At 34.8% G+C, this 22,219-nt stretch overlaps 1 pseudogene; it reads right to left on the bottom strand.

The window, feature by feature from the left end:
* Nucleotides 1-3,067: 3,067 nt before the first annotated feature.
* LOC129892855 (beta-galactosidase-like) lies at nt 3,068-21,432 on the bottom strand (annotated as a pseudogene).
* Nucleotides 21,433-22,219: the final 787 nt, after the last annotated feature.

Here is a 22,219-nt window from a genome sequence, read left to right as displayed (position 1 = left end):
AGAGAAATGTCTAAAGTGTCTCCATTTAAAAATTAAAATTGGACAAAAATTCAAACCAAAGTCCGCGACGCGGTCCTATTCCTAAATAGAACAATTTTAATTAAATGAGATTTTCGCCAGATTTTGATTTGGGGAAAAATTACACTAAGTAGGAGCATGTGGGCTACGTGGACCTGCCGTGCACCACACTGTTTTATGCAATTTCTTTAAAAATTTATCTTTCGATATATGGATACTAAAAATCCACAGAGACCATCTTCCCGCAAGTTTTGACCCCCTAATGATATTACAGACTCAGATTTGCCAAAAACGATAAGGATAATATGTTACGCAAGCGATCTATTCTCAAGGCATTTATAAGTCACTTGTGAGCATTTTGAGAAATGTTATAATATCTCCCCATTAGGAACATTTATCCTCGAATGTGGAAAGACTATTTTGAGTAGAGCGAGTATAACTACTAACCCAACCATGAATGCAATAATGCAACTTTTAAATATCAACATTACTTAAAAATCATTTTTATGGTATGCATGCATATGTCATGACTCGGTGAAATCAAAACATAGTATTTTAGAAGATTTGAGTATAGATATCTATGTACCTTAGGATGGATCAGAAGGAAAGAGATAAGGATATCATTTTCTCATCTCTGCTTCTGCTTCCCATTTAGCGCTCTCAACTTCTTGATTCCTCCATAAGACCCTAATGGATGCAAGTTCCTTGTTCCTCAGCCCTTTCACTTGGTGATCCAAAATCTCAACTGGAACCTTCGTATGAGTAAAATTCTCTTCAACACTCACACTACCCAAAGGCACAATAGTATTGGAATCACCAACAAATTTTCTCAACATTGAAATATGGAATACTGGATGAACCGAGGCTAATTTGCCAAATCAGGTTCATAGGCCACCTTACCAATACACTTTAGGATCTAATACGAGGACTAAGTTTCCCCTTCTTTCTAAAATGCATTACTCCCTTGATTGGTGAAACCTGTGAGTAAACCCAATCTTCCATATCGAATTCAAGATCTCTTCTTCTAACATCCAAATAGGACTTTTGATGACTTTGGGCAGCCCTTAACCTTTCTCGAATAATCTTGACCTTCTCTAAGGCCTCAAATATTAACTCGGGTCCTAATAAGGAACCCTCTCCTAATTCAAATCATCCAATGGGTGATCGACATGTTCTTTCATACAAGGCTTTAAATGGTGTCATTCTTACATTTGAAATAACTACTATTGTATGCAAACTCAGGTAACGGTAGGGATCATCCCAACTTTCTTTGAAATCAAGCACACATGTCATTAACATATCTTCTAGATTTTGGATTGTCCTTTCGTCATTGATTTGAGGGTGAAATGCGGTGCTTAGCTTAATTTGGGTACCAAGACCCCTTTGGAAGGACTTTCAAAAGTGAGAAGTGAATTGGGCACCACGATATGAGATGATGGACAAAGGAATACCATGTAATTTTACCAATTCCCGAATATATATCTTGGCATAAACATTGGCATTATAAGAAGTCTTAACCTGTAGGAAATGTGTTGATTTGTTCATTATATCCATTACCACCAAAATCAAATCTTTTCTTTCGGATATGAGGCAAACCCATTATAAAGTCCATATTCACATATTTCCACTTCCAAATAAGAATTTCAATATCTTGGGCTAGACTTCCTGTTTTTTGATATTCAACCTTCACTTGGTGGAAATTTGGACATTTCTCCATAAACTTTGCTATGTCCCTTTTCATACAATCTTAAAAATACACTTTTCTCATATTTCTATACATTTTGGTGGATCCCAAATGTATAGAATATATAGAGCTATGGGCTAGATTCAATAGCATTTCTCTTAGGCCATCAACATTTGGAATACATAACCGACCTTGGTAACGAAGTACTACATCTCCCCCTTTTGAGAAACCTTTTTCTTTTTATCAACCACAAATTTCTTCAACTCAACTAAATTTGGATCCATGTCTTACTTTGCCTTTACATCTACTACCAATGATGATTTCTAACTATTTTGAACAAGGATTCCACCCTCATTAGAATCACTCAATCTTACCCCCAAATGGACCAATCGGTGCACATCATTAACTAACTCCTTCTTTTCCACTTCCACGAGAGCTACACTATTTATGGATAACCGACTAAGACCATCGTCATCAACATTTGCTTTGTCCAGATGGTACAACACACTCATATCATAGTCTTTTAAGAGTTTAAGCCACCTTATTTGTCTAAGTTTCAAGTCACTTTGGCTAAATACATATTGCATAATTTCTCAAACTCATTTAGACTCATAAGGCATGCTCAAAATTAAGTGAGTGAAAGACTTCTAAAACTCAAGAAATATATTATGCTCAAAACTCTTTCTCGTTCAAGATATGAAATTTAAATCATTCTTGGACTCAGAATGCATAACAAAAACAATTTTTAATACTCAATGGGTCTAAAATCACATAATTATGACACTTTCGATTCTCAAAATAGTGAATTAGTGTGGGTTTCAAGCATTTGCTTGTAAATATGTTGTTCCTTTATGTTTATTTTGTAGGAAAACTCAGTCGTACAAAATGTTGGGCTTAAATGTTGAATTTTGACTAAAGACTGAATGTCGAGTGCCTCCACGAGTCCCTCCACGGGTCGTGAATATTTATATGGCTTGTAAGGGTAAGCTGTTAAAAAAGTAAGTAGCAAAAGGAGTCCAAAAGGTTTGCCCAAGTGAAATCCCACGAGACCCTTAATGGGCCGTGGAAGTCACCACAGGTCGTGGAATAGGAGCATGAAGGTGCAGCAATTAAGCTGATTTAAAAGTTTCAAGTCAAGTCCCACGAAGACCACCATATTTTGTGCAAAGATTAATGGGCCATCAACAGCAATCATGGAGATCATACTTAGAAGATTCAAGGCAATTCAAGGCAAATCATACAGAGCCTTGAACGGATCATGGTTTCCTAAATGGGATGTGAAACTTGGTCATGAAGTGATAGACTCAGAAGCTGAGAGGCAAAAGAAAACACCATGGATTACCAAACAAGAATTGATAATACCTTTCAAATGCACATTGGATTATAAGCATGACAGCTACCTTCATGATATTTTCTGGAAGTTCCTTGAGGTAATTCATAACTTGCGAACTGTATGTCTGAGATTTTCAGTCTAGCTGCGCACCATAAATGAGCTTTTAATTATAAAATGTTAGATTTTACAACAGTTGGCATATGACGACTTTTAATACATGGTTGTCCTTCAACAGTATCAGCATAAACTCTGCTTGTTGATCTTTTAGCCAAAGAAATTCCTACTGGGTCACCTCCCTATTCTTCAAACACTACCAACAGATTCCCTCTAGGTTTCAACCATGATCGTAGGACATGATACCTGAAATTAACAGTTTTATTATGATGGTTGTATTTTCTTTCAAACAAGAAGCCAAAGTTGTAGTTTCCTATTTCTTCAAGCTTCTTGTGTTATATCTTTTCTTCCCCTTACCTCCTTGTTTGAAATAGCCTTATGTTAGGCCTTCCTCGGTAGATTTGACTTTTAAGAATTTTATCCTAAGGAATAAGATGGGGCTGCACTAGGGATCAATTCTTAGCCCTTTCTTATTTTCCTAGGCGATGGATGAGTTAACGTGGTCAATTCAGGAGGAGGTTCCATAGTGTATGTTATTTGCGAATGACATAATGCTGATTGATGAAACTCGGGAAAATGTTAATGCTAGATTGGAGGTTTGGAGTCCAAAGATTTCAGGTTGAGCAGGACCAAAACAAAATATTTGGAGTGCAAATTTAGTGTGATGTTAGATGAAGAGGACATGGAAGTAAGGCTTGCCACTCAGACTATCCCAAGATAGAAAATTTTTAAGTATCTTGGATTTGTAATCCAAAGTAGTGGGGACATTGACGATGATGTCACATATCACATAGAGGAGGCAAGGACGAAATAGAGGCTTGCCTCTGGAATCTTGTGTTATAAGAAGGTGCCACCTAATCTTAAAAGTAAGCTCTACAGAGTGGTGGTCAGACCTTTCTTGAGAGTGGAGTGTTGGCTAGTCAAGAACTCACATGTTCATAAGATGCATATTGCGGGATGGATGTGTGGACATACTAGGATCGACAAGATTAAGAATGAGATTATCTGAAAGAAGGTAGGAGTGGCTTTTGTGGTGGATAAGATGAGGGAAGAGATACTGAGATGGTTTGCACATGTGAAGAGGTGTGCTGATACCCCAATGAGGAGGTGTGAGAGGCTGGTGATAGGGGGTACACAGAGGGGTAGAGGTAGGTGGAAAAAATATTTGGTAGAGGTGATTAGACAGGACATGGAAAAACTTTAAATTATTGAGGACATGACTCTAGATAGGAAGGAGTGGAGGTTGCATATTAGGGTAGAAGGTTAGGAGGGGTAGAGTATTGTCTAGCCTTACAAAGGTTCCTTGTAGTTATGGTCATATATTGTCTATTGTATTCCAAATATCACACTATTCGCTAATGTTACTGTTCTTTATTGTAAACTCTACACTACTTTGCTTATTAACTGCTATGCTTCTTCACTATTTTCTTTTTCTTGTACTTGATTTTGATGCACCTGAGTCGAAGGTCTATCGGAAATAGCCTCTCTATTTCCTCGAGGTAGTGGTAAGCTCTGCGTACATGTTACACTCCCCAGACCCCACTTAGTTAGATTTCACTTGGTATGTTGTTGTTGTTGTATCCTAAGGAATAAGAGACAAAATATCTCTCTCATCTCTTTCTGGTTTTGAATTTTACTCGTAGTGAGTGAGATTTTCATATGAAACTTTCCACCAAAACTTGGACAACTGTGCAAAATAAAAAGGAGAAAATTGTCACAAAGGTTGGAATTCTAGAAATACCTTAGACCCTTACCATCTTTGAGAAGGCTGCTCGCAGTTTGTCTGACACTTCGTCTCACTGTAGAGTGAGCATAATTGCATTTACCATAGTTGTCGTGTGCTATGTATCCAAGCCAGTGGCGACCTATGCCTTCACCATTTATCCATATCTGACCTTTCCCATACATCCCATATCCAAAGCTAGTGGGTCATTTCCTTCAGGTGCATCGAATGTAGCCTGGAAAAGATATTAGTGCTACAGTATTATTTTCAGGATCATTAAACTGATAAAAATATCCAAACATCTTTTTTTATTTTACCAGGATCCTGTATTACAGTGATGTGTGCAGCAGTAGTAATCTTACCTTGTACCAAGTCAGGGGCTGCTTTTGCGCCAACAACAAATCTTTAACCCGTATAACAGAGCAAGTCCTACTTAAGGTGTGAAGACTTAACATTTCACCTTTGAGACCAATCTGTAAAAAAAAATCACCAGGTTTTATAGATATCAAGGGACAAAAATCTTGTCCTCATGGCTGCAATTAATATTCAAGGGAAACAGAAAATATAACAGATAATAAAACATAGATTGTGGAAGAGGGGAGGGGATCCTTTAGCTTTGTTTCTCTTCTCAAACATCATTGCATAGGCAAAGCTTCTTGTTATCTTCTTAAATCAGGCTTGGAATCTAGACTGAACCCTTGGTAAATGAGAGCAAGAGAAGTAGTTAGCGAACCTTGTACGTCCATCTTTGTTTTTGTCAAATCTCTTGTCCCCTCATTGAGACCACTTAATGTGACTGGACCAAGAACTCCGGCATTCCACGTCTAAAAATGCAATCCAACATTCTGGATTGGACTTAAACAACATAAGATGTAGAATTACAATTGTTAATTTTATAAAACAAAGAAACAGGATGCAGAAAACTCACTGGGAGACCAACAACAACATTGAGCATGGAAATCTTATTACTACCAGCTATTAGTTTCACATTGCCACTATATGTCAACTTTGGGTTTTCCAATCCTCCATAAACGTCTCCTGCAACATGGTAAAGTATAAAAGACAAATGGTGATAAGAATAGACTTAATAGATGCTTTATCAACAACAACACTCTGTCATGTTGTCAAATAGGTGGCAGGTCCAAGTACCTGATAGTTGGCCATTGATGAAAACGTGCAAGGCATGACCAGCAGACATAACAATGAGAAGAGGTTCCTTTTAATTCTTCAGAAATCCTTCATCAGATGCTATACTTACACTGGAGGAAGCACACAGAATAATTATTGTCGATATCCAAGTAGGAAGTGAAATTGGAACATGATTTAAGAAAAGTACAGATATAAAAATATTTACTGTCATGTACCACAAATAGTCTGAGGAATCTCTAGTAACATTTATCTGCTCCCCTAGTGCACTGGTTGAAAGTGTATCACTATCATCAGCAGGAGTTTCTTCAGTGTATGACTCCCAAGATAATCCACCACCAATAGGTGTCATCTTCATATGCAAGCTTTGGGAGCTAATCTGCAGCAATTCACAGAGGATGTTAAAACTTCTGGTCCTAAATGTTCATGTATTTTTCAAATACATTTATTACGACTCTTTTTGAATACATTAATCTAGCCCTGGATGATATGATGTTTTCTAGCTTGCATATCTAATATCTGCAGTACTTAATTGATTTTGATAAAGCACTGTTTTCTTCTATGTGCAAAGAAGGATCCTATTTCATTACCCTAGCAGTGTTGTAGACAGTAGTTCTGCAATCAGGAAGAATGCCGATAGATCATGGAGGCAGGTCATATTGCATATCCTGAAAAGTGACTAACTAAAAAAGTTAGGTCATAGTTGGACAAAAATGCAAAGAAAAGTTAGGCAGCAAAAGTCAACAAAGGTTGCTGTCAACAAATGCTGCCTCTTTTTGAAAAGTAAAAACGCATAGAAAATCAAAAGCAGGCAGAAAAATGTGTTCCTCTTTTTTGACAAAATGCAACGCGTAAAAATTTTATGCGTTTTTGGTTCCTATAAATAGAGGGTCTCTTGCCCTAATTTAAATCGTTCAGAAAAAGAGAGTAAGAATACAAAGAGAGTTATACACCAAGATAAATATTGTATTCTTGAGTGTTCTGTTTAGTAGTTGTTCCTTTTACAAGAGAGGAGTGTTAATTATTGTTTTCTCCTTGTGTTTGAGAGGAGTGTACTCTCATATTTTTATAGTAAAATTCTTCTACCCCGTGGTTTTTTTCCTTTATTTGTTTGAGGAGTTTCCACATAAAATTCTCGTATCCAATTTATTTTCATTATTTATTATTATATCAAACTTTAGTTGTGGTGCTTCCTCCCCCAACAATGGTATCAGAGCCCTCGGTTATTCTATCTGTTATATGCGAAGGTACTATCTATGAATAGTAAATTTTGGTGAATAGGAAATTCACGTGAATAGTAAATTTTGGTGATGGTACAGTTTATGATGATCGTTCGTAAAAATATTCAGAAATGATCTAGAAGGGTGTGAAGCAAATAACATTGTCAAGTACAACAAAGTTTGACATTTAGAAATTCAATGAGACTAATTTCTCATTGTGGAAAATGAAAATAAAAGTGATATTGAGAAAAGATAATTGCTTAGCTACAATTGAAGGCAGGCCCATAGGCTTTGTTGATGACAGCAAGTAGAACAACATAGACAGCAACACAGTTGCTGATCTACACTTGGCACTAGCTGATCAAGTGTTATCTAGTGTGGCTGTAAAATGGACGGCGAAGGAATATGGGATACGAGATTGTATGAGGCCAAGTCTTTGCGTAATAAAATCTTCTTAAAAAGAAGATTGTATACTCTTCGAATGGCAGAGTCCATGTCAGTAACTGAACACATCAATACTTTGAATACTCTATTTTTGCAACTTACAACAATGGGTTGCAAAATAGAGGGGACTGAACGTGCGGAGCGTCTACTTCAAAGTCTGCGTGACTCGTATGATCAACTCATCATCAACCTGACGAATAATACAGATAGTCTAGTTTTCAATGAAATTGCAGTTGCTGTCTTAGAAGAAGAAAATTAGCGCAAAAATAAGGAAGACAGATAAGCAAGTTCGCAGCAAGCTGAAGCTTTGATGATGGTGAGAGGAAGACCAATAGAACGGTGCTCCAGTGGGAGTCACAATTATGGTAGATCTTAATCAAGAAGTGAGAAGAATATCAAGTGCTACAACTATGGCAAGAAAGGGCACTTCAAGAAAGATTGTCGGTTCAAAAGGAATGGTGAACACCCTGAGCCATCAAATGCTCAATGAAATGTTACATGTACCTCGGATGATGACGATATTTTATGTAGTGAAGCAATATCAAATAATGAAGGCAGAAAATGTTCACTGATGTCTGCATCATGGACACAGGAGCAACATGGCACATGACTTTCCAGAGAGATTGGTTCCATCAATATAATCCTACCTTAGAAAGGTCTGTGTTCATGGGAGATGATCATACTATGGATGTTATTGGTATTGGGTTCATGAAAATAAAAATATATGATGGCACGATACGCACCATCCATGAGGTACGATATGTAAAAGACTTGAGAAAGAATCAATTATTTTGGGGGCAATTAGATAATAATGGATGTTCATATAAGACTCATGGTGTATTCATGAAAATATCCAAAGGAGCGCTTGTAGTGATGAAAGTGGAAAAACTTGCTGCAAATTTATATGTGCTTAAAGGTGAACCACACCAAGACGGAGAAGCATCAACCGCATCAGCAAGTTCATTTGAAGAATCAATGATGATATGGCATTGTAAACTTGGCCATATATCGGAATGAGGTTTGAAGATTCTTGCTGAGAAAAAGATTCTTCTAGGGCTCAAAAAAGTTTCACTACCATTTTGTGAGCATTGTGTTACCAGTAAGCAAAATAGACTGAAGTTTAGCAGTTCATCTGCTAAAAGCAAGGAAATATTAGATCTGGTCCACTCTGATGTCTAGCAAGCACCGGTGGAGTCCCTAGGAGAAACAAAATATTTTGTGTCATTTATTAAAAATTTCTCCAAGAGAAGTTGGGTGTATCCAATCAACAGAAAAGCAAATGTTTTTCCAGTTTTCAAACATTTCAAAGTACGGGTGGAACTTGAATCTGAGAAAAAGATCAAGTGTTTGAGGACAGATAATAGAGGAGAATACACTGGTGATGAATTTGATAAGTTCTGTAAACAAAAATGTATTAAAAGACAGTTCACGATGGCATATACTCCACAACAAAATGGAGTAGCAGAGCGGATTAACAGAACCTTATTAGAACAAACAAGAGCTATGTTGGCAACTACAGGGTTAGAAAAATAATTCTGGGCAGAAGCAGTCAAAACCGCCTGTTATGTTATCGATCGATCACCATCAACTGCAATTAATCTGAAAACGCCAATAGAGATGTGAAAAGGAAAACCAGCTGATTATTCTCACTTACATATATTCGGAAGTCCTATTTATGTTATGTACAACACCCAAAAAAAATCAAAATTGGATCTGAAATCCAGGAAATGCATTTTCTTAGCGTATGTTGATGAAGTCAAGGGGTATCACTTGTGGGATCCCAGTGCTTGCAAGGTGATAATCAGCAGGGATGTCGTGTTTGTTGAAAACAAGATACAAGCAAAAGAAGGTAGGAATTCGAAAGAAAAATTAGAGACTATTACAGTTGAAGTTGAAGAAATAAAAGAAGCTCCAGTTTCTTCTGAGGTAGCACCAGAGCACGAAGAATAAGAGCAAGCTGAGATCAAAACTTCATAAGTTCGAAGGTCAACTAGGGAGAGAAGAGAACCAGTTTGGCACTCAGATTATTCTATGAAGAGCAATGTTGCATATTGTCTATTAACAGAAGATGGAGAGCCTTCAACTTTTCATAAGGCTATGAAAGGCCAAGAATCATCTCTTTGGATGGTAACAATGCAAGAAGAAATTGAAGCGCTTCATAAAAATAAAACATGGGATCTTGTTCAATTACCACAAGAAAGGAAAGCCATTGAAAACAAATGGGTCTACAAGATCAAACGTAATGGTAATGATCAAGTGGAGAAGTATTGTGCAAGATTGGTGGTGAAAGGATTTTCTCAGAAAAAAGGTATAGACTTCAATGATATATTTTTTCCAGTGGTTCGACTTACAACAATTCAAGTGGTCTTGGCAATGTGTGCTACATTTGACTTGTACTTGGAGTAGTTAGATGTCAAAACTGCATTTCTTCGTGGAGAAATTGAAGAAGAAATTTACAAGACCTGACATTGCACAAGTAGTGGGAGTGGTTAGTCGATACATGGCTAATCCTGGTAGAGAGCATTGGAATACTGTTAGGAGATATATCAAGGGTACCTCAGATGTTGCAATGTGTTATGGAGGATCAAACTTCACTGTTAAAGGTTTTGTTGATTTAGATTATGTAGGTGATCTTGATAAAAGCAAGTCCACCACAGGTTATGTGTTTACTCTTGCTGGAGGAGCTGTAAGTTGGGTTTCAAAACTGCAATCTATCGTGGTTACATCTATGACGGAAGCAGAATTTGTAGTAGCTACACAAGCTAGCAAAAAGGCAATATGGACGCAGATGTTACTGGAGAAGCTCGGGCACAAACTAGAGAAGGTTGCTCTATTTTGTGACAGTCAGAGTGCTTTGCATTTTGCAAAGAATCCAGCATTTCATTCAAGAACAAAGCACATACAAGTTCAGTATCACTTTGTTCGTGAGAAGGTGGAAGAAGGCAGTGTGGACATTAAAAAAATTCACACTAATGACAACCTAGCAGATATGTTTATAAAGCCGATCAACAGTAATAAGTGCATATGGTGTTGATCTTTTATTGGCCTAGCAGAAATGTCATAATGCAGTAAGTGGGTAGAAAGGATGGTGTGAAGACTTAATTGATTCTAAATTAAATCTTCATGTTGGAGAATGCAAAGAAAAGTTAGGCAGCAAAAGTCAACAAACGCTGCTGTCAACAGATGCTGTCAACAGATGCTACCTCTTTTTGAAAAGTAAAAACACATAGAAAAACAAAAGTAGGCAGAAAAATGCATTCCTCTTTTTCGACAAAATGCAATGCGTAAAATTTTTACGCGTTTTTGGTTCCTACAAATAGAGGGCCTCTTGCCCTCATTTAAATCATTCAGAAAAAAAGAGTAAGAATACAAAGAGAGTTATAAACCAAGATAAATATTGTATTCTTGAGTGTTCTCTTTAGTAGTTGTTCCTTTTACAAGAGCTGAGTATTAATTGTTGTTTTTTCCTTGTATTTTAGAGCAGTGTACTCTTATATTTTCATAGTAAAATTCTTTTACCCCGTGGTTTTTCTCCTCTATCTGTTTGAGAGGTTTCCACGTAAAATTTTCGTGTCCAATTTATTTTTATTATTTATTATCATATCAAACTTTAATTGTGGTGCTTCCTCCCCAACAAAAAATACAGCACAAACTCCGTATTTTGAGCTATACACATGAGCCTGTGTTTGATGTCAATAGGAAAATCAGTTTTTGAAGAAATCAAGATGTTAAATTCATCTAGAAAATTAGAATTATCTACCATCACTAACCTCTTGATTTTTTCTGAGCCAAGTGACTTTTGCATAAAATGAAACCAAGGCTGATTCAGAGAGCTTTATAGCTTTATGCAAGTCTCTCAAATGCCCATATTTTGGTTCATTCAGCAGCCCTGTTACACCATATAGAGCAAGTCAAGCATGCAACTGTTACTGCTTGCTAGAAAAACATTCATGCTTTTTCTTTTGATTGCACAGATGATTATAAAATCTAAGAGAAATAATTCTGTTACTTTTTTAGTTGTGTTTCTGTTTCATACCATATTCATCTAATGGAGCATCATAATCATAACTAGTGGCAATGAAACGACCTGCAACTGTCCAGCCAAAATTTGTTTCCCCGTGATACTGCAGCCAAGACGATATAGATATATGAAAAAAGATTTAGAAGTTCTTATCAGTTATAAAATCCTCAACTGATAAATTTGCGTGAAGTAAAAGGATGAACTAACCATGTAATAATTGAAGAATGAACCATTATTCTGTATAAACCTTGCAACTGCAAATGCCACATCTTCAGCTGGTCGTCGAGGAACTGGACGACCAAATTTTGTATACCTGATAGTAGGACAGAAGGATTGATAGAGATTTAACTGAACAGTAGCAGTTCTGCTCATACAGTTGAATTCGTGGTATTTACCACGCACTCCAGGCTTCTGTCCACATTTTAGGTATGTAGGGTTTATTAGGTTTAAAATTTTCACAGTAGAAACCATTGCAAGTATCTATCTGTAGCAAGGAAAAAAATTAGCTATTAACATCTTTAAAGAAACCCCAATTGGGTCAAAATACTGTCAAAAAATATACACGATTAAGAGGAGTGAGAATAGCTTACAACAGGATCATGGGCATCTTCTTGCTTACACATGATCCATGGGACTCCAGTGTCTAGACCTACAGCCATTTCAGCAGCCCATTTTGCATAAGGTTTACCAGGAGCACCAATTTCCCACTCTATTGGTCCATACTCATTTTCTATTTGTTGCTACATTTCATTAAGTACCAAACTTGCAGTTTAAACATGATTTCCAAGTAACCAAAGAATGCTGGGCATAGAAAATTAGGAAAAAAAAATATATGAATTAAAATATCAACAATAACTATACAACATGCCTCAGTCCAATTGATCAGAGACAAATAGAAGTTTATTAGTTCATGAGCTCAAGACCATAAAGCCTTTTTTGCTTACTGGTTCAGGATAAATTATCTAATATTTTAAATAGAACTTTTAGTGAAAATACAGGATATGAGTTTTAGCCGACACGTAACTATATCGTCGGCTCCGCCCCTACAATTACGTTGGAGTCGACTAAATAAATTCTTGCTGTCTATACTTCTTTAATTAAAGTTCATTGCAGGCTAACATTATACAAACTAAGAATAAAATTAAGTACTAGATGTTCTGTATATTTTCTACTGGCTTAAACATTTATTTACTAGAACTAAAAGACTCCTAAAAACATAGGACATTAAGTAAATATACTAACATAACCAAAACATATTCCTCTGGAGACACAGTAAAGAGAAGCCATAAAGAATATTTTCAAACCTGGGCCATAATAATTGGTCCTCCTTGAGGTACAAATAACTTCTCTGACTTCATCATGTCGACAATTTTCTCAACAAATCCTTGCATAGCGAGCTTCATCATAGTAAAACCCGTAAATATAACAGAAATAAAACAAATTAAACCCAGCTAGAGTTTGTTTTGAAGAGTTTCAGAATTTGAATCAAACCTTAAAAGGCTTGTTATCTGCTTAAATTCCATTCCTGGCACATATTTTAACCAAACAGGAAAACCCCTGCACCAAAAAATAAGTATAAAAACAGAGAAAATGTCAACTCAAAAGTTATATTGTTGAGTAGTGTTTTACCCAAAGTTCCACTCTGCACATTTGTAAGGGCCAATGCGGAGATTAAGATAAAGTCCAGCTTGTAATACTAGTTTAATGAATTCAACCAGATCATACCTCCCTTCAAAATTAAACTGAAAAAAGGAATGAAGTTAAAAAAAAAAACAAAGAAAAAGAGTTTAAAATAATTTTTCCCTTGTTCATAGATATTAATAAAGTGTAGTTAAAAAAACTAGAAACCATTTACTTTTCCAGGAGAAGGCTCATGTCCATTCCAGAATACGTAAGTCTCAATAACATCTAAGCCTCCATCTTTAGCCTTTTGTATAAGATCAAGCCACATCTGCAATTACCATTCCAGTAAAAGGGATTTTTGGAGACAAGGAAAATAGTAATGGCAACAAAAACTACAGCTGAACAAGACAACTATATTTTAGAAGATAGAAGGACATGAAAAGGAAGAATATTTTAGATTAAAGAAACCAAAAATTACAAGAAAATTAGACATCATACCCATTGGTCAAGAATGAAAATATAGAGTATGATACTAGTACTCCCCTCCGTTTTAATTTGTTTGTCTTGATTCGAAGTACGAAAGTCAAACTAACTAATATTCGACGTGAATTCAGACATATAATTTTTTTTGATATAAAATTTAACATATTTAGAAATTACATAAATAGTATTATTTTAAAGTCCGAATAGTTAACAATTTAAAATATAATTAAAAAAATATTCTTTAACCGTCCAAATAATAAATAATATAAACAAATTTAAAGGATGTATTTAACCTTGGGAGTGCTTCTTGGATAGTGAATAGAACCAGAAATGAGAATTCTTCTCTTTCGATTGATTACTATGGCTCTATCATCATACATGACACTGGCTCTCACTGAGGAAGAAACCAATGAACAAAAGAGTATAAAGAGCAGCGGTGACACATTTATTCTCGTCACTTTACACACACAAATAAAGAGAGAATGATTATCTTGAGATTTAGTACAGAAACAATGTACTATGTTCTTTTAGCACTACACAAAGAGTATTTATATACGTTTTAAAAGCTAGCAGCTTTTTGGTTTGTGAGGAAAATGAGGAATGGAAGCTGGGTTCTAACTTTATAGAATCATGAAATAGGGTCCACTTCCCTTAGATGGTGTCACATTTTTCTGATAGGAAACTTTTGGTTAACTAAATGATGTATCTTAAAGATATGTTTTATTTTTCGGTAATTTTTTGATTAAAGTAAATGTTGATTTGGAATATAATGAGCATAGTCCATTTTATAAATAAGTTGGTAAGGTGCTGCTCTTAATTTGCTTTATATAGGCATGCAAGCTTTTCTCACATAGGAAAAGAAATATATAGTTCTTATTATAAGAAAAAAGAAAAGAACAAAAATAATATTTGAGGTTGCAATAGTCTATAGACATAAAAGACTTCCAAAGGGGAATATGATATTTTAATTGAAATTGAACTGTTTGGGGGTTGAAGTGGAAATATTTTGTTTAAATTCAACAAAGAGGTAGTTAGTTGGACCTCCTTTTTTTCATGTCCTCAAAACATAGGTAATTAATCTCATTTTGAAAGATGCTTTAATTCCACTAAATTACTTATAAAGTACTACGACTCTAATCGGGCACTCCCCAACAAATTAATGTCATGCCAAAAAAATGTGCTTATTCGGATTTGAACCTGCGAGCTGAGACAAGCTAAGGCAAAATATTGAACCTCATTTGCCACTGAGCTAGTCCTTTGGCTTATGCTCAAGGGTTCAATGTTAAATATATACACATAAATTAAACTTTTTATCTTATATATACAGTGTAACTTTATAACGAAGGGAGTTCGGATGAACCACCTGAACTGCACGTGGGTCCGCCCCTGCATATCAGTGTATTAAAAAGCAGAAGTGTGAGGCACTAAATATTATTTATATATCTCAGAAAAGGAGAAGGATAAAAAGTTTAAAAGCAATGACAAAACATGAATAAAGTTGTTTTATAGTGCTATGAAATCTCTATCCTATCTGTTTCAAACATGTTATCTAAAAATTTATTTCAGTTATGGTAGTATCATTTTGTATGAGAGTTGTTTTCTTTATATAGATATAGGTTAGAAAAATCACTACAACATGAAAACATGGCAACATAAAGTATAAATATCATTATCCCAATAACAAAAAAAAAATGATTCATAGCAAAAGTACTTTTAAAAATTAAATTTAATGCTTGAAGCTTACGCCCCAAATTCTAAAGCATATCCTATGGATCTACACCTTTCATTTGCGTCCCAAAATGTTTTTTATACTTCCCACCCGCAAACTCGCCTTGAAAATGCATTTGAATATACTGTGCCATATATCCATGATTTTTCTGTTTGTTTTAGTGGGGAGTCATTCCCATTGAGCAATCACAATTATCCCGAGCGAAGAGTATAAAATGATTAAGAAAAATCGCAATTGTTGTGATTTTATAATAAATGATGCAATCTACAAGTAAAGCTACATTACAACAAAGCTATTAGTATCATACAAAATTCATTTCGTGGCATCTAAAAAAATGAAAATTAAAGAACAGGATACAGAGACTTAACAATTAGCTACAATATTGCGCCACCCAACTTTTATTTCCCGGTTGTTTTCTTTTTAATATGCTTGCGTGAAAAGAAAAACTCTAAAAGAAACAAAAAAACAGAACCAACCACAACGGTCCCTGTTTGCAACTTTTGATCTTTTTGAATGCAATGCAAGATAGTCAAATACTACAAAATGCATTTTGAACGCGTAGTCAAAAATGGAGGTGCAATACGCAACGCGAATTTTACATATTTCTAGTTTCCTATAAATAGAGGGCCTCTTGCCCTCATTTAGATTATCACACACAAAACAAATATAATTCAAAAGAGTAAGAACACAAAGAGAGTAATAAAGCAAGATAAATATTGTAGTCTTGAGTGTCCTCTTTAGTGAGTTGTTCCTTTTACAAGAGAGAAATATTAATTGTTGTTTTTCCTTGTATTTGAGAGCAGTGTACTCTCATATTATCATAGTAAGATCCTTCTACCCCATGGTTTTTCCCCTCTATCTATTTGAGGGGTTTCCACGTAAAATTCTCGTGTCTAATTTATTTTCATTATTTATTATCATATCAAACTTTAGTTGTTGTGCTTCCTCCCCCAATATTAGTATTAGAGCACACGGTTATTTTGTAGGTTTGATGCGAAGGTACTATTTGTGAATAGTAATTTTTTGTAAATAGTAAAATTCAGTGAAAAGTACTATTCATGTGAATAGTAAATTTCAGTGATGATACAGTTTGTCACGATTGTTCGCAAAAATATTCAGAAATAATCTAGAAGGGTGTGAAGTAAATAACAATGTCGAGTAAAACAAAGTTTGACGTTGAGAAATTCAATGAGACTAACTTCTCATTGTGGAAAATGAAAATAAGAGCGATATTGAAAAAAGATAATTGCTTATTGTTTTAGCTATTGATATTTATAAATTTTAATGTGTTATTTTATTAGTTATTTATTTTAATGAGTATAATAAATATTAGCTCACTAAATATTTAGAAATTAAGAAATAAGAATTATCTCACTATTTTTTTTAAACTCTACATAACTAAACCATGCATAACAAATACTTACATTACTAAACCCTACAAAAGTAATACCTGCATAACTAAACCCTACATAACTAATACTTGCAAAACTCTAACTAGTAACCAAATGGCCCCCAAGTGTACAGCCTTTAGATGAGTCATAAACTAGTCTACGGACCATAGGTCAAGTTCTGAGACCCATCTCTCAGTTTACTTTCTATGACCAACCTTGAGCGACCCATAGTAGGCTCTACGGACTGTAGAAGGTCCCGTAGACCCAACTTTAAAGGAAACTCCTCAGAGCCTTTTTTACGTGCATGGTCCATGACCTGTAGAAGGTTCTACAACCCGTAGAAGGGTCCGTAGATCCAAACCTCATAAATCCATCAGTTTCGGTGAGCTTTCACGAGAGGGCTTCTACGACTCATAGAATTTTCAACGGACCGTAGATGGCCCTCGTAAGAGACTTTAACAACTTTTAATGAAGGGTATTCGAGTATTTTCTCACTCTTTCTCAGTCCAATCTTAGACATTTTGGGACCTAATTAAGTTCTTTAACAGTATCATTCGACCCTTTCCTCCTCATAATTACTCACAAGACTTAGAGCAAAGTTTCAAGAGAAGCAAAAGCTAAGGTTTCAAGAGCATTCATCGAATTCTTCAAGTTTATTCAAGAACATTGTTCTTCCAAGTATGTAAGGCTACTCAGAGTGTTGGACTAAGTTCGTTCTCATGCCTTATATCTAAATTTAGTTAGTAAGAGTTTAAGTTAGGGTTCTAACCCAATTAGTATTGAGTGTTTTGAATGAGTCATGCTTCTTTTCATTGAGTTTCATTTATGTTTATTGGGATTATGTTTAATTATATAATTCTAATCCTTGAATTGTAGTTCATGCTTAATTCCACATGAACCTTGATTGAGTTTTTATATTTTTTCATATTATGCATAGTTTAGTTAAAGAAAGAGTATTTTGAAGCCATGAGTAAAAGAAGAGTTTTGAGGGTACTTGAGTGTCCCTAGTGCATTATGTGAAATGTAAAGTTTTTCATTACTAATTATTTTGCATGATTTTAATTCTAGATGAACACATTTACTGGAATTGAGAAAAGTATGTTTATTTTTAAAGAAAATATAAAGAGTTTGAGGAAGAATTTGAGCAAGTCAGAGTAAAGTTCAATGAGGCTTAAGATAAGCAATTTGATTATCTTACTCACTATTATTATATGAGAAATAATGCACATTTTGGAAGGAGTATTGAACACCGATTTGATTATGAGTTAAGATAACTCAAATTTCATAACCTACACCACCATTGTAGATAGGATCATGCTGCTAGTTCGGAAGACACCTCACTCTAGTCCCAAAAGAGGATATTTATTTAGATGGATCCATAAGTTGAGTTGTTGTCCTATACTCTGGCAAGCCCCAACTCATTTATGAGTTGCTGGCACTGATAGTTCGATGGACTGGTCGTTCATTTGGATTTTGTACAGCTTTTCATATTTGGAGGACTTTATAACTTATAAAGTTGAGCTCGATCAAGAATGCGGGCAAACAACCTCAGAATGAAATTCTGACAGTTTAACAACTCTAAAATGATCATTTTGGGCTAGAAATATAGTCGACTCGAGTTTTGAGGCTTTCAGTATGAATTTGAACCATTTAGCGTTTTAGCTTTAGAAATTTGGCCTAAAGCTAAATTTGGTCAACATTCTTGGAAATCATATCCGAATGAAAATTTTGTCAGTTCGGTTAGCTCCAAAAAGTTGCGTTTGGTCTAGAACAACCTTGCGTTCAGTACCCGAGTCTTCTAGACTCATTTCGAGCTCCTTGGTAGGATTTAGTTAAAAGCGACATTTGGGAGTGGGACCCTTTTTTAATTGAAATGACCTCGTATGGAAATTTCGACTGCATCATTGAGTCTAAAATATCTAATTTAGTGCGCACGAGGTTCTAAAAGAATCTTGAACACCCGTCGGAGACTTTGAAAATGGGAAAAGATCTGCTGATGCGCTGAATGGAATGCAGCCTCGCCTATAAGAGCATTGTCACCTTTTTTTTTCTTCTCATTTTCAAACTTGAATATCTTGAGCGATAAAGCTTCAAATTGAGTGATTAAAAAAGCTAAATTGTGGAGATTTTTTGAGAGAACACAGTGGTGTGGTCAGAAATTATTGAAAAGCCTCCATTTGAGTATAAATCGTGATTTAGCTGTTGTCCCTGCGTATTTTCTTAGCTAAAATTAGATTTTTGTTGCATCGCTAATTCTTGAGCCCTGGAGTGTGTTTCATTTTGAGACACAAGTTCAGAGAACTATTTAGGAATATTTTATGAAGTCAATTCTGAAATTTCCGATGCAGGTCCCATATTCCCATTTTAGACTCCAAAATTGATTCGTCGCTGTTTCATACAAATTTAGTGTCAAAATGACCGTAATGATGTTGTAGTTTTATTTTTGATAGCATGAAAGCCTTCATAGACCATACAAAATAGAAAAGCTCCGACATTGTGATTTGAAGCACGCGTGAATGGCCTATAATAGGCTACGTCTTCCCTTCTTTTAGATTGAGTTCAAATATGTTAATGTGTGTGGATTTACATGAGTATTAGGGCAGGGAACTTATTTGGTTGGCTATACTTGATAGAATTCATATTTTGGATTGTTTTCGAGTTAGGCGGCTTTGTGAATTGCTATAATTGAGTTTTCTTGCATTTTAGTTGCATGAATTGTGATTCAAGTTATGGTTATAAATCTATTTTAATATAAATTGATGATTATTGCAAGAAATTGAAGAGTTTCTATGAATTTTCCTACATTGATCTTTAGGGTTCATGATATGGATTATGGGTATTTTCAATTATACTTCCAATTGATGTTATATTAATGAATCAGGTATGAGTTGATATAAAGTAAATGATCATGCATGTTTTTAGGCCAATCTCATGATTTCAAGTCAATTGATCATGTATTCAAGTTTTCACCATATTTTTAACTATAATCTATGATCATGGGTTTCAAGTGGAGTAAATACATCAAAACCTCATTGAACTTGATAACAAAACTTACTTTAGCACTTTAAACTACACTAGCATTTAAATACCCCCTTTAAAAAATTTGAAAATAACTAAATACGACTTTGAGAGTATAACACCACTCCACCCACCACATCAATGCCATGTAAGCACCACATCACTTCCATGTAAGCACCATATCATTAATTTTTATATCTTTTTTATTTATTCACCATTTTTCTTACTCACTTTTTATAATTAATTGCACTAATTAATTAAAAAAAATACATTTTCAAGAATCAAAATTTAAAATATGGGCTATTTTCATTAATTTTAAATATTTTTAATAAGTAGCCCCATCTTCTTATTTTTTTTCTCCTCCACACCCCTACCCCGACCCCCCTTTTTTTTCTTCCCTGTTCTTCATCATTTTAATGTTTGGTAGGTTTTTTTTCTTCTTCACCACCATTCAATATTTTTTTTAAAAAATAACTGAAGATTCCTCTTCTTCCGCTTTCCCTTTTCCTCCATTCTTCAAAACCATTAAACTATGCAAGTATTCTCAAATTCAAAACCCTTGAAAATCAATTTCACTTTTTACATAATATAGAGTGAAATCAATGTCAATAATATGGTGTTGGTGTTGATTTTTATATATTGTTATAGGGCTAGTTGAATGAAAATAATTGGTAGATGTGGGATAAAGATGAAATAAAAAGTATTTTAATGCAGAAAGAGGTATATTGGGAAAGACAACAAAATAAAGAGATAAAGAATTTTATTTTATTTTTAAAAAGAAGACCCAAAAATTTCATTTAGCTCTAATTAAGAAAATTTACTTATTTTTTAAAGAATTAATATATCAAGAAAAAATATTTAAAATGATAGTTATATATTAGACAATAACAAAAGGCCATTGTGTACAATTTTAAATTCAGTTTTTCTTTTTTTCTTTTTTTTCACACGCTTTTAGGAAAGTGCACTTACTTTGCCACGTCAACCCTTAGGGGGATATTTAAATATCTTCAGAATGGTTAAGGGAGGTATTTAAACTCCTGTGTAGTTAAAGTATTAAAGTAAGTTTTGATGCCAAGTTCAGAAAGTTTTTGATGTACTTACTCATTTCAAGTGATTTCAATGAAAGTATTATGAATGATTTTTAAGGTTTATGAATGACACATCAAAGGTTATGAATGATGATTCAAGGATGTTTTAAGCAAGTTAATGATAGGGTGATTTAAGGCCCTAAGGATATTTTATGAATAAATATATATAATAATAAAAGGCCTACACTCACATTACATGAGATAAGATTAACGAGCTATTCTATGATTATATTTTTATGAATGGTGGATGGATAGTAGATATGGCCCCTCCCACATGATGTTGAATTCATGACTTATGATTTTTCTATTCCATTGAGATCTTACCTAGAACTGAGTGGACCTTGGGATAGGCACTCTCTCCCGTAGTTGTAGCAAGAGACCCATAGTAAGATCTCATTGTCCCATAATTACGTTCCACTGTAGGATAAAGGATTGCCCATAGTAGAGGCTCGATTCCTTAAGGGTCACCAGTAGTTGAGGCTCGATCATTCAGGTAGCTTAGTGAATCTACTTAGGCATATATGAGTCTACCTTGGCAAGTAGTTTTCTCTTTTCCTCCAATATATGGGTAAATATTGAAACTCCATGTTATAGGTCACATGGTTTATGCCGGTTGGCAGTATCTCTCACAAGGTTAAAGGTTCCTCTCAAAAGATTTATGGTATACTTCATTATGATTCATGGTATTTTCAAAACATATGGTTTGCTATGATGAGTCATGATAACCATTATAGTGTTTAAGTTCTTTTATGATTCATGACGGTTTCTATATTGCCTTGGCCAAGTTACATGATTCCAAATAGTACAAATGATTTCATGGTCTTAGAATGGTCTATTCTATCGCTTTATCATATCATGGCATATTTCATTGCATGCTCACATACTTAGTACATTCAAAGTACTAACACATACTTCTTTTGTTTGCCTACATTGTCTTATAATGTAGGTCTTAGAGATCACCCAACATACTCTCGTGACTAGATAGAAGACTTGTTCACTTGATTTGGTAAGTCCTCATAATTTGGGGACTACCTATCGAGCTTATATTTTCTTGCTACCTCTAGACTATGTTGTTATTTTCAGAACATTTCTTTTCTTGTGTGGGTGAGCTAGTGTCTTGTTCTATGCCCCCACCTATCTTAGTACAGTAGAGGCATGTTTAGACAAAGAAAATGTGTAAGTAC

The sequence above is a fragment of the Solanum dulcamara genome, chromosome 6 (genome assembly GCF_947179165.1).
Source record: "Solanum dulcamara chromosome 6, daSolDulc1.2, whole genome shotgun sequence".
NCBI classification, from domain to species: Eukaryota; Viridiplantae; Streptophyta; class Magnoliopsida; order Solanales; family Solanaceae; genus Solanum; species Solanum dulcamara.
Note: the sequence above shows the minus strand (reverse complement) of the source record. Positions and strands in the feature narration are given on the sequence as shown.